Raw genomic sequence first — 12,688 nt, 5'->3', positions numbered from 1 at the left:
AAATTTGCAAGATTTCACTCCTGATGTGGTCTTGCTTGATTGAACTCTCAATTTGCAGTGTGTTATAACCCCCACAAAGCCAACGGGGAAGCCTTAATTGATCTCCCTGTGGGACTTGTGGAGTGCGAGCTCCCCAGGTAGGGGGCGAAGACCAACCACCTAGGGCCCGTGGTGTGCAAAGGTAAAAGCAGGCCCAGCCAGGGCCTGACGAGATACGTCCGCCCAAATAGGGTTTCACTGGGGTGCTGCATTATTATGACCCTTGTAAATAAATCTATATTAAGTTTACCATCAGACACTGCGTCATTATACAGTATTTCCAATTTTCTGGTCTCTTTTGCACACGCCCACCTCTGTCACCTGTCTTCTGGCCCAGCTACAGTGCATGCTGGGAAGCAGGGTTAATTCTGAGCTGTAACATGCTTGGATCTCCCTGAACATTCATTGTGAATACTCTGCTTTGGTTATCTCGCTGTCCCTCTGCAGGATTGTGAGTGGTTTTGTAATCATATTTACAGATTTTTATCCAAATAGCTACACTCTATCGTGGACTGATGTTTTCATTCAAAATACTTCCTGCTTGAAATTGCTTGTGTGTGAAGAATGGAAAGCTGAAAAGTAAGGCAATGTTGCATTACATAGGGTAACTTCATTAACCTTGGCCCTTTCTGCATCTTTGGAATGGATGACTGCAATTTAGTGAAACTGTGGATTGTTTTCTGATAATGCAGTGGTATAGTAATCACATCACATTACAATGGTAACCTTTGTAACCAGATTAACACTGACAAATAAGTTGCTAGTGGATCACCCATTGACATTACTCAAGATATGTAAGATCTATAGAGGGATAATTTTAATTATGGATATAGGAAGGAGATTGGAAATTATGAATCTGCCACCCATTTTACATCTTGCCCATTTATCTTGCCTGGTTCCCTGGTGCATTGACATTTGTAGGAGAGAATATCAAGTCAGTGTTATAATGGAGTAACTTACAGGCTATGTGTCCAATAAGGGGTTAATTCATAGCAGTTTTAAGGGAAACTCCTGTTTTAATAATAATCTTTATTGTCACAAGTAGGCATACATTAACACTGCAACGAAGTTACTGTCAAAAGCCCCTAGTTGCCACATTCCGGCACCTGTTCGGGTACACAGAGGGATAATTCAGAATGTCCAAATTACCTAACAGCACGGGCGGGATTCTCCGACACCCCGCCAGGTCGGAGAATTGCCGGGGGACAGCGTGAATCCCGCCCCCGCCGGCTGCCGAATTCTCCAGCGCCGGAGATTTCGCGGGGGCGGGCATTGCGCCGCGCCGGTCGGCGGCTGCTCGCAGCGGCCCCCCCACCCAGCGATTCTCCGCCCCGCGATGGGCCGAAGTCCCGCTCATTCTATGCAGGTCCTGCTGGAGTAAATTGGACTAGGTCCCTTACTAGCGGAACCTGGCGGTGCGGGCAGGCTCCAGGGTCCTGGGAGGGGCGCGGGGAAATCTGGCCACGGGGGGTGCCCCCACGGTGGTCTAGCCCCTGAAGGTGCGGAGGATTCCGCACATTTGGGCTGGGCTAACGCCGGAGTGGTTCACGCCACTCCGTCCCGCCGGGACCCCCCGTCCCGCCAGGTACGGGAGAATCCCGTCCCATGTCTTTTGGTACTTGTGGGAGGAAACCAGAGCACCTGGCAGAAACCCACGCAGACACAGGGAGAACGTGCAGACTCTGCACAGACAGGGACCCAAGTCGGGAATCGAACCTGGGACCCTGGCACTGTGAAGCAACAGTGCTAACCTCTGTGCTGCCTTGACACATTGGGGGTTTTTGATGAGGTAACAGAGAGGGTTGATGAGGTGTACATGGACTTCTAAAAAGCATTTGAAACAGTGTCCAACAACAGACATGAGAGCAAAGTTATAGTTCAAGGCGTTAAAGGGAGAGTAGCAACTTGGGTACTCAATTGGCTAAGCGACAGGAATCAGAGGCATTGCTCATGGGATGATTTTGATACTGGAGGGAGGTCTGTAATGGAGTTCCTCAGGGATCAGTGTTGGGACCATTGCATTACCTAAACTTAGACGTTGATGTAGGGAGCACAGTTTCAAAATTTGCAGATGATACAAAACTTGGAAGCATTGGAAACTGTGAGGAGGATAGTGTGGAACCTCAATAGAAATTAGACAAGTTGGTGGACTGAGCGGACAGGTGGCAGATGAATTTCAGTACGGAGAAAGGTGAAGTGATTAATTTTGGTAGAAAGAACATGGAGAGACAATAGAAGATAAAGGGTGCAACTCCAAAAAGGGATGCAGGAGCAGATGGAACTGGGTGTATATGTGCATAGATCATTGAAGGTGACAGGGCAGGTGGAGAGAACAGTTAATAAAACCCAGGATACTGTGTGCTTTAATAATAGGGGCAGAAAGTACAAGAGCAAGGAGATTATGTTGAACTTGTATAAGACATTAGTTTGGCCCCAGCTAGGGAATTGAGTCCAGTTCTTGGTGCCGTTCTTTAGGAAAGATGGGAAAACATGAGAGAAGGTGCAGAAAAAATCGATGGAAATGGAGCTAGGGATGAGGAACTTCAATTATGATGATAGGTTGGAGAAGTTAGGAGTTGGAGAAAAGAAGATTCAGAGGAGATTTGATATAGGTATAAAACCATGAGGGGTCTGGACAGAGCGGATAGAGTAAAATACTCCCCACTCAGTGCAGCAGCATGGTTGGGCCATGCCTCCTATTTTCCTTCCACCCCCCTTTTTCCCTTTACCCCCTTACTGCTGACGTTCAGTTTTTGTTAAAGAAATCGATGAATGGCTGCCAACTCTGGGCAAATTCCTCTATTGATCCTCTTAAGCAAACTTGATTTTCTCCAGACTGAGAAACTCTACCATATCACTGACCCACACTCCTGATTTCGGGGGCTCCGAGTCCCTTCATCTCAGCAAGATCTGTCTCCGGGCCACCAGGGAGGAGAAGGCCAGAATATCGGCCTCCCTCCACCCCCCGCTTTGCCCCCGGATCTTCCGACACCCCAAATATTGCTAATTCTGGTCTCGGAGTTACCCTACCTTCCAGGACTTCGGACATATCATCTGCAAATGCCTGCCAGAATTTCCTCAGTATCGGACATACCCAAAACATATGAACAAGGGTTGGCCTGGGTGCCCCCACACTGCCCACTTCTGTCCTCCACCTCCTCGAAGAACCTACTCATCCGGGCTAGCATTATGTGTGCCCTATGGACTACCTCGAACTGAATCAAGCTGAGTCTAGCACAGGACGAGGATGCATTTACCCTTTTCAAGGCTTTTTCCCACAGTTCAGTTTCCAGCTATCTCCCATCTCCTCTTCCCACTTCCTCTTCACCTCTCTGATTGGGGCCCCTTCGCACTTTAACAATTCCCTGTATTTGTCCGAAAACCTTCCCACCTTCAACTCCTGTTTTTGACAGCACTTTATCCTGTAGTCCCCTCAGGGGGAGGCGAGGAAAGCTTGGGACCTTTCTCCGTACAAAGTCCCGCACTTGAAGATATCGAAACCCGTTCCCTCCCGGCAAGTCAAACTCCTCCTCTAATGTCTCCACGGTCGGGAAGCCCTCCTGGATGAATAGATCCCCAAACCTCTCAATCCCTGTCCCCTGCCATACCATAAAGCCCCCATCCAGCCCTCCTGGGACAAACCGGTGATTGTCACAGATCGGTGACTACACTGACGCCCCCTCCAGTCTCATATGCTGCTTCCATTGCCCCCACACCCTCAGGGCTGCCACCACCACAGGACTTGTGGAGCACCGAGCCGGTGAGAACGGCAGGGGCGCCGACAGTAAAGCCTCCAGACTCGTACCTTTGCAGGATGCTGCCTCCATCCACTCCCAGATCGACCCCTCCCCCACTACCCACTTCCTGACCATCGATATGGTGGCAGCCCAGTAATAGTTAGTAAAGCTCGGGACTACACGGAGAACAACCAAAACGGGGAGGTCTCATCCTCCACGTTCTGGGAAGCGCTTAAGGCCGTACTAAGAGGGGAAATCATTGCCTACAAAGCGCAAAGAGATAGGGAGGAAAGGGTGGCTAGGCAGAAGCTGGTCGACTCCATACTGGAGGTAGACCGTAAATACTCCGAGGCCCCGACCGTAGAGCTCCTGGCGGAGAGAAAAGAATTACAAAGGAACTTTGACCTGCTCTCCACCAGGAAAGCAGTACACCAACTCCGCCAGGCACGCGGGGCCCTGTACGAACACGGAGACAAAGCCAGCCGCCTGTTGGCACACCAGCTGAGAAAGCAGGCAGCCAGCAGGGAAATTGCGCAAATCAGAGGTACCAGAGGCACGTGGGAAACAGAACCAGAGAGGATTAACGAAACCTTCAAGGCCTTCTACCAAGAGCTATACACCTCGGAGCCCCCAACGGGGAAGGCTGGGATGAACCGGTTTCTTGATGGACTGGACATACCAGTCGTGGGAGAGGGCAGAAAACGGGATCTGGAAGCACCACTAGCACTGGGAGAGATCATGGAGAGCATTAGCTCCATGCAGACGGGGAAGGCGCCGGGACCGGACGGATTCCCGGCGGACTTCTACAAAAAATTTGCGACAGCGCTGGCCCCACACCTGCGGGAGATGTTCACAGACTCGCTAGCTAGGGGCACACTGCCACCCACGTTAGCACAGGCCTCAATCTCGCTGATACCTAAGAAAGACAAAGACCCAACGGAATGTGGGTCATACAGACCCATATCTCTGCTGAACGCAGACGCCAAAATACTGGCCAAAATCCTAGCCAAAAGGCTAGAAGACTGTGTACCTGAGGTGGTCACAGAGGACCAGACGGGCTTCGTCAAAGGTAGACAGCTTACCGCGAACATCAGGCGCCTACTGAACGTGATAATGACCCCCTCCGGGGAGAGAACACAAGAGGTGATCGTCTCCCTGGACGCAGAAAAGGCCTTCGACAGAGTCGAATGGAAATACCTCATAGAGGTACTGGAGCGGTTCGGGCTTGGAACAGGGTTCACCGCTTGGGTAAAGCTCCTATACAACGCTCCCATGGCGAGTGTACGGACCAACAATACCAACTCCCAATACTTCCAGCTGCACAGGGGCACCAGACAAGGATGCCCACTGTCCCCGCTGCTGTTCGCACTAGCAATCGAACCGCTAGCAATCGCGCTCAGGGCAGCAAAAAATTGGAGGGGGATCCGAAGGGGAGGTAGAGAGCACAGAGTCTCACTCTATGCGGATGATCTGCTCCTCTATATCTCGGACCCACAAAGCAGCATGGACGGAATCATAGCGCTCCTGAAAGAGTTTGGAGCCTTCTCGGGCTACAAACTCAACATGAGCAAAAGTGAGATCTTCCCAGTACACCCGCAGGGGGGGGGGGGGGGGGGGGCAGCACTAAAGGGCCTGCTGTTCAAACAAGCCCGAAATAAATTCCGCTACCTGGGGATCCAAATAGCCCATGACTGGAAAGGGATCCACAAATGGAACCTCACCAGCCTGACGGAGGAAGTTAAAAAGGACCTGCAAAGATGGAACACACTCCCGCTCTCCCTCGCGGGGAGAGTCCAGACGATCAAAATGAACGTACTGCCCAGGTTCCTTTTCCTGTTTAGATCCATTCCGATCTACATCCCCAAGGCCTTTTTCAAAGCGCTGGACAAACATATCATGGCGTTCGTATGGGGGGGTAAAAATGCTAGGATCCCAAAGAAGGTCATACAAAAAACAAAATCCAGGGGGGGGCTAGCCCTCCCGAATCTACAATTCTACCACTGGGCGGCAACAGCCGAGCGAGTAAGGGGATGGATCCAGGAGCCAGAAGCCGAGTGGGTGCGTGCGGAGGAGGCCTCCTGCATGGGAACCTCCCTCCGGGCCCTCGCCACGGCAGCACTCCCATCCCCACCCAAAAAATACTCCACCAGCCCAGTGGTGACAGCCACCCTCCAATCCTGGAACCAACTGCGGCAGCAATTTGGCCTGTACAAAATGTCGGACAAGGCTCCCATCTGCAACAACCATAGGTTCAAACCAGCACTGACCGACGCCACCTTCAAAAGGTGGAGGCAGGACGGGGGGACACTGACAGTCAGGGACCTATACACGGACGACAGGATCGCAACACTGGACGAACTGACAGAGAAATTTCAGCTAGCTGGGGGGAACGAGCTACGGTACCTGCAGCTCAAAAACTTCCTACGAAAGGAGACAAGGACGTTCCCACAACCGCCACGACAGACACTATTGGAAGACCTACTGGACGCAAGTATCCTAGAGAAAGGGAACTGTAGTGACATGTATGACCGACTGGTAGACAGGGACGACACCGTACTGGACGCAACAAGAAGGAAATGGGAGGACGACCTGGGGATGGAGATACGGTGGGGACTCTGGAGCGAAGCACTGCATAGGGTCAACTCAACCTCCACGTGCGCAAGGCTCAGCCTGACGCAACTAAAAGTGGTACATAGAGCCCACTTAACAAGAAACCGTATGAGTAGGTTCTTCCCGGAGGTGGAGGACAAATGTGAGCGGTGCCAGAGAGGCCCGGCCAACCACGCCCACATGTTCTGGTCTTGCCCCAGACTTGTGGAGTACTGGACAGCCTTCTTCGAGGCTATGTCCAAAGTGGTGGGGGTGAGGGTGGAGCCATGCCCGATAGTGGCGGTCTTCGGGGTTTCAGACCAGCCAGATCTATTCCTGGGGAGGAGGGCGGACGCCCTTGCCTTTGCCTCCCTGATTGCCCGCCGTAGAATCCTGTTTGGCTGGCGGTCAGCAGCACCACCCAGAGCTGCAGACTGGCTGTCCGACCTCTCGGAATCTCTCCAAATGGAGAAAATCAAATTCGCCATCCGAGGGTCGGACGACGGCTTCCACAGAACGTGGGAGCCATTCATGCAACTGTTCCGGGACCTGTTTGTGGCCAACGTACATGAGGAAGAATAGTCGGGTGGCCAAGAACCAGGGGAAAATGGGCGGGAATCGGGGGAAGGTAGCCGGGGGGAGGGGGGGGGGGGGCGCTACGGGCTCGGTATGGGGGTTTGATGGCAAGCCAAGGCCCAAAACCAAACTATAAATAAATGCCTATAAACATGTGCCTCGGCCATATTGGGGAATGTAAAATATGTATGCTGGCTAAAGGGGGCGGCCACAATTATTGTTATGAAGATGCTTACCTGTAAATATTCATGTTAAATTTTTGTGTTTTCCTTTTTTTTTTTCTCTCTCTCTAATAACTTGTAATTTGTCATATATAAAATATGAAAACTCAATAAAAAAACATTTAAAAAAAAAAGTAAAGCTCGGGAGAGCCAATCCCCCTTCTCCGTGGGCCCGTTCCAGGACTACCCTCTTTACTCTCAGGGTTTTACCCGCCCATATAAACCTCGATATTGCCACATTAATACTTCTGAAAAAAACCTTTGGGACAAAAATCGGGAGACACTGAAAAAAGAAAAGCAGTCTCGGAAGGACGGTCATCTTCACCGACTGAACCCTCCCCACCAGCCTCAGTGGGAGCATGTCCCATCTACAAAAACCCTTCTCATTTGATCCACTGCTTTGCCCAAATTTAACTTGTGAAGCTGCCCCCACTCCTTGGCCACTTGAATCCTTCCCAACCACTTTAAAAGGTAGCTCCTTCAGCCTCTTTTCCTGCCCCCGTGCCTGAATCACGAACATCTGGCTTTTTAAATTTGTAATTTTTCAACTGTCAGGCGGCAAATTTAATGAGACAAGGCCAGTTTTAAAGATTCAGAAGGAAACCGAACGAATGCAATCTGAGTTGATTATATTTTATTCACATATTTAGATCAAACTGGTTCAAGAGAAAATCCAATCCTAACTCTCCAGAAAGGCCGAGTCTTAGGGAGTGCATTTATGCAGAAGGGAGGGTATGTCTTCCAAGTATACATATAAGGTTCTTAAGGGGCTTGACAGGGTAAATGCTGAGAGGATGTTTCCCCTCATGGCAGAGTCTAGAACCAAAGGGCATAGTCCCAGAATAATGAGGTGCCGATTTAAGACTGAGATGAGGAGGAATTTCCTCTGAGTGTTGTGAGTCTTGGAACTTCTTGCCACAGAGAACTGTGGGAGCAGAGTCCTTGTGTAAATTTGAGAAGTCTTACAACACCTGGGTTAAAGTCCAACAGGTATGTTTGGAATGACTAGCTTTCATAGTGTAGCTCCTTCATCACCTGAGGAAGGAGCTGCGCTCCAAAAGCTAGTGATTCCAAATAAACCTATTGGACTTTAACCTGGTATTGTAAGACTTCTTAATGTGCCCACCCCAATCCAACACTGGCATCTGCACATTGTGTATATTTAAGGTTGAGGTACATAGGTCCTTGATCAGTAAGGGAATTCAGGGTTACGGGGAAAGGACAAGAAAGTAGACGTGAGGAATGTTGGAGCAGCCATGATCCTTTGAATGGCAGGGCATGTTCAAGGGGTCGTACGGCCTACTCTTATTTCCTATGGTCGTAAGTAATCTCTGTCACAATAGCCGGTGGACAAACAGACTGTGAATAACAAGGTGAGGGAGACGTCTGTGATGCGATGTAGAAAGCTGCAGTTTCCCACAACATAGCTGGACTGCAATATACAAACTAAATGATAAGATAAAGCATAAAACAATGTGACAAATTCCACATGGTGGCGTAGAGAAGAACTTCAGGTTTAACAAGTTGGAGCGATTAATATAACAGAGACTCCTGCTTCAGACCAGGCTGAAGATAATTTTTCTCTGAGGGTTGTTAGTTTCTGGAATTCTCTTCCGCAGAGAGCATTGCAGGCTGGGTCATTGGATATGTTCACAGCTGAGTTAGGTTTTTGATTGACATGGGAGTCAAGGGTTATGGGGAGGGGGTGGGGGGCAGGCAGGAGAGCGGAGTTGAGACCACGACCAGATCAGTCATGATCTTATTAAATGGCAGAGAGACTCGAGGGGCCGAATGGCCTATTCATGTTCCGGCTCTTGTGATATTACCCTGCTCTGCTGGGAATGTTGTTTTTCAGACTCTTCCCTCTCGACTTCACCATGTGGAACTTCTCACATTTTAAAAAATACTTTTGCCATATCTATCTGTTCATATTTTTTGCGGTCCAGCTATTGTGGGAGATTAATTGCTTTTCAAATCTCATCAGAGACTTGTCCCTCACAGCACTTTCATCCAGCCATTGTGGGAGATAAATCAGAATGGTGAGGCAGGACGTTATGGTGATCCTGTATAAAACTTTGGTTCATCCCCGAATGCAGTATTGTGTTCAATGCTGTCGTGGCATTTCAGGAAATTTGTGAAGGCTTTGGGGCAGTGGTGGGCAATCTGTGGCTCATCAGGTTCTGACTGTGGCATGCAAGACATTTTGTTGAGAGAGTGAGAACAGTGTTTGCGAGAGTGAGGGCGCAGGAGGGAGGATAAAAGAACACGAGAAAGAGTGAGACTGAGAGTGGAGCCGGGAAACATAACGGCACGGTGATGCACTATCAATTACGAGGAGACGAGAGTAGAGAGTAATCAAAGTTTATTATGCAGAGATATGGAGCCTCCCGCAGCTGCTGCCGAAATGGCTGCAGCTTGGAGAGCCCACACATTTATACTCCGTCTACTGGGCGGAGCCAGCAGGCAGGGATCTACCACGTACCTGTAGTACAGGGGCCTTACCGTAATACCCTCGTACGCAATATACACAATACAACAGTGGTGACTACCACAAATGGGAAAGATCGTGGGCAGAGCGATTGGCTGGTTTTCCGAATTCATCTTTAAATACTTTAACAATTTGCCCGTCACTAAGGTTTTTTTCAGAATAAAGTTTTAAGAGCAGCAGGAGTAAAGCTGATCGGGAGGACCGTAGAACCGTAGAATTTCTGCAATACAGAAGTAGGCCATTCGAACCATCGAGTCAGCACTAGCTCTCTCAAAGAGCACCCTACCTAAGACTACTCCCCCGCCCTATCCCTGCAACTCCACCTAACCTACACTTGCACACTAAGGGGCAATTTAGCATGGCTAATCCACCTAACCTGCATATCTTTGGACTGTGGGAGGAAACCGGAACACCTGGAGGAAACTCACGCAGACAGGGGGAGAATATACAAACTCCACACAGTCACCCAAGGCCGGAGTTGAACCCAGGTCCCTGACTCTGTGAGGCAGCAGTGCTAATCACTGTGCCATCGTGCCGCCCAAGGCATGGTCTGGTGTGGGGAACCTGGTGTCAGGAAAGAAGAGCGGGAACACGAGGGAAGCAAGGAGCTATCAGTGGGGTGATGGGGATGGTAAAGAATGTGATTAAGGCCTAAAGGGAAGAAGGGACAAGTGATCCAAATAGAATTTTCTGTCAGCGTTTAATCTTTAAGCTTTCTTCTGCCTTGAGACAGCACAATATAGAGGGGCTATGTACCCATTGTTGGGAGTCTGGTTCGGGGGCATTAGGGTGTAACTACATGCCAGTCGGCCTGTCTGCCACCCATCTGGGGGCTAGGCTACCTCCCAGTTCTCTATAGGTTAGCCTGGGTCCGTGAGGTTCTGACGCTATACTTGTTGCCATGGAGAGGGCCAACAGAGAGCCTGTTGAAGAAGAGACTCCCAAACGCAGTGAATAAGTGAATTGGAGCACACATCCTTGAAAAGAAAGTAATTTGCTTGCAATTCTCCTTAACATCTGAGTATGCCATGGCTGACATGGACTGGTTTGCAATAGCCACATTAGTCTTTCTTGTCTTCCTCTTCATGGACCATCCGGACTGACTGTCCTTCTCACCTGGACCTCTGTTCTCTCCTTTTCCTTTGTGCATCCACAGGAAATGGGGAGGGTGAGGGGCCATCACACTGGCTTCCATCCTGACCACACAGTTTGGGAGAACACCTTCCATTTAGCCCAGCTACTCCCTTTTCTCGCCGAGTGGATTCCTGGCCGAAAACCATACTGGATTCAAATGAAAGGCTCCCAATAGGTGTGGATGTTTAGAAGCTGCCTGCAGCAAGGTAATGAATCATAATATAAACATCTTCAGTGCCTGGCTCGAAAACCTATAAACTCCACTTTGACTCTCTGGCTGTAAAGAGAATATTAAATTTATCCAGCTCTGATTTAATTTGAAACATACCAGTTAAATGTAACTTGTTATCAAATCCTTTCTGCAGACAAAACCCCCAACCCATTCTGTGGCCTGCTGAACTGCTTGCCATTGTATTGCCAAAAACAATAGCCCTGATTCTAACCTCGCCAAGCTTGACAAGAACAGGATGTGCAGGGGAGATTACAATAGAGACAGTGTGTAACTCACCATGTTTGCAATGCACACATGGCATGCACCAGTTTGAGCATCTAACGAGGACATTGCCTCATCCGAGATTCACGCACAGGGGTCAGAGGGTGCCTGGGCAATTGGGCTTGGAACATTAAAATGAAGCTAGGCTGTTACATTGATCCGGGCTTTTCATCTGTGAGCCAGATTGCGCCCTGGCGCACCCCCTGCTGACTAGCCCCACAATCGCTCTTTAATCTAAATTGGCCTTGCGCTGCGTGACAAATTGTCAAGCCTGCCCTTTAAGCTGCTTGCATGCCATTAACACCCTGCAGTAGCACTCCATTTTCCCACTCCACAATGAGTGAGCTTTTAATCACAGGCATTGCTGATTTCGAGGGCTCTAAGATGATGCTAATGCTGCTGATCGCACAATTCTGCCCAGGATCAATCACTGACCCACTTATGGAAGATCTGCTCTGATGTTCACAACTGATTAATTATGGCAGTCAAACTGAGATGAAGCATTGGTTGCATTTTTTTGGCACTACTTTTAATTTGTTGCTCCCAGCATGTAAGGGGAACACATTCGAGGTCTTCCTAATGGGTGTGGTCTGAAGGTGGCTTTTTAGCACAGGGCTAAATCGCTGGCTTTGAAAGCAGACCAAGGCAGGCCAGCAGCACGGTTCGATATCCGTACCAGCCTCCCTGAACAGGCGCTGGAATGTGGCGACTAGGGGCTTTTCACAGTAATTTGAAGCCTACTTGTGACAATAAGCAATTTTCATTTCGTTTCATTTTTCATTAATAGCTGCCCACAAGGCCAGTGCGAATAGGACATGCCCTGGAGATCAGCGCCAAAGTACCCAATGATTTATTAGAGATGCTATAACTGGCGGCATTGTAGGAGATCGATTGCTTTGTTGATCAGTTGCCATATCAGCTCTACGTTTTCTTTTGCAAAAATTTACTCTGTTCATAAAATATCTGAAAGAACATTACAAAGTGCAATAGTATTCAGGTTTTCTACATAGATCCTGTTTTCACTCAGAGATGCGACAATACAATTGTGTTGTCTACATGTAACATTCACTGTATAGATTCAATGTGAGTCATACAGCCTGAGAGGGTTCTATATATTCTCCTCCCCTCGGTGCACTATTGCTGCAAAGTCTTAGACAGCGACCTTTCCCCATTGCGCCTCTGCAATCTTTAGTCCATCCCTCAGCACATAGTCCTCGGCTTTGGAATGTGCCAGTCTGCAACACTCGGTCGGGGACAACTCTTTGTCCTGGAAGACTAACACATTTTGGATAGTTCAAGGAGCATCTTTCACTGAGTTGCTGATCCTCTAGCAGCAGCTGATGTTTGCCGCGGTGTGCATCCATGGAAACAACCCGTAGAGCACAGTGCCCTAAGTCACAGAGCCACTTGG

General features: G+C 49.3%; 1 protein-coding gene across 1 annotated transcript in view; it reads left to right on the top strand.

The window, feature by feature from the left end:
- Positions 1–12,688, top strand: part of adamts17 (ADAM metallopeptidase with thrombospondin type 1 motif, 17) — a 584,360-nt gene that overhangs the window by 154,091 nt on the left and 417,581 nt on the right. The gene's annotated exons all lie outside the window — the stretch shown is intronic.

This window comes from Scyliorhinus canicula, chromosome 12 (assembly GCF_902713615.1).
Source record: "Scyliorhinus canicula chromosome 12, sScyCan1.1, whole genome shotgun sequence".
Lineage (NCBI taxonomy): Eukaryota > Metazoa > Chordata > Chondrichthyes > Carcharhiniformes > Scyliorhinidae > Scyliorhinus > Scyliorhinus canicula.
Note: the sequence above shows the minus strand (reverse complement) of the source record. Positions and strands in the feature narration are given on the sequence as shown.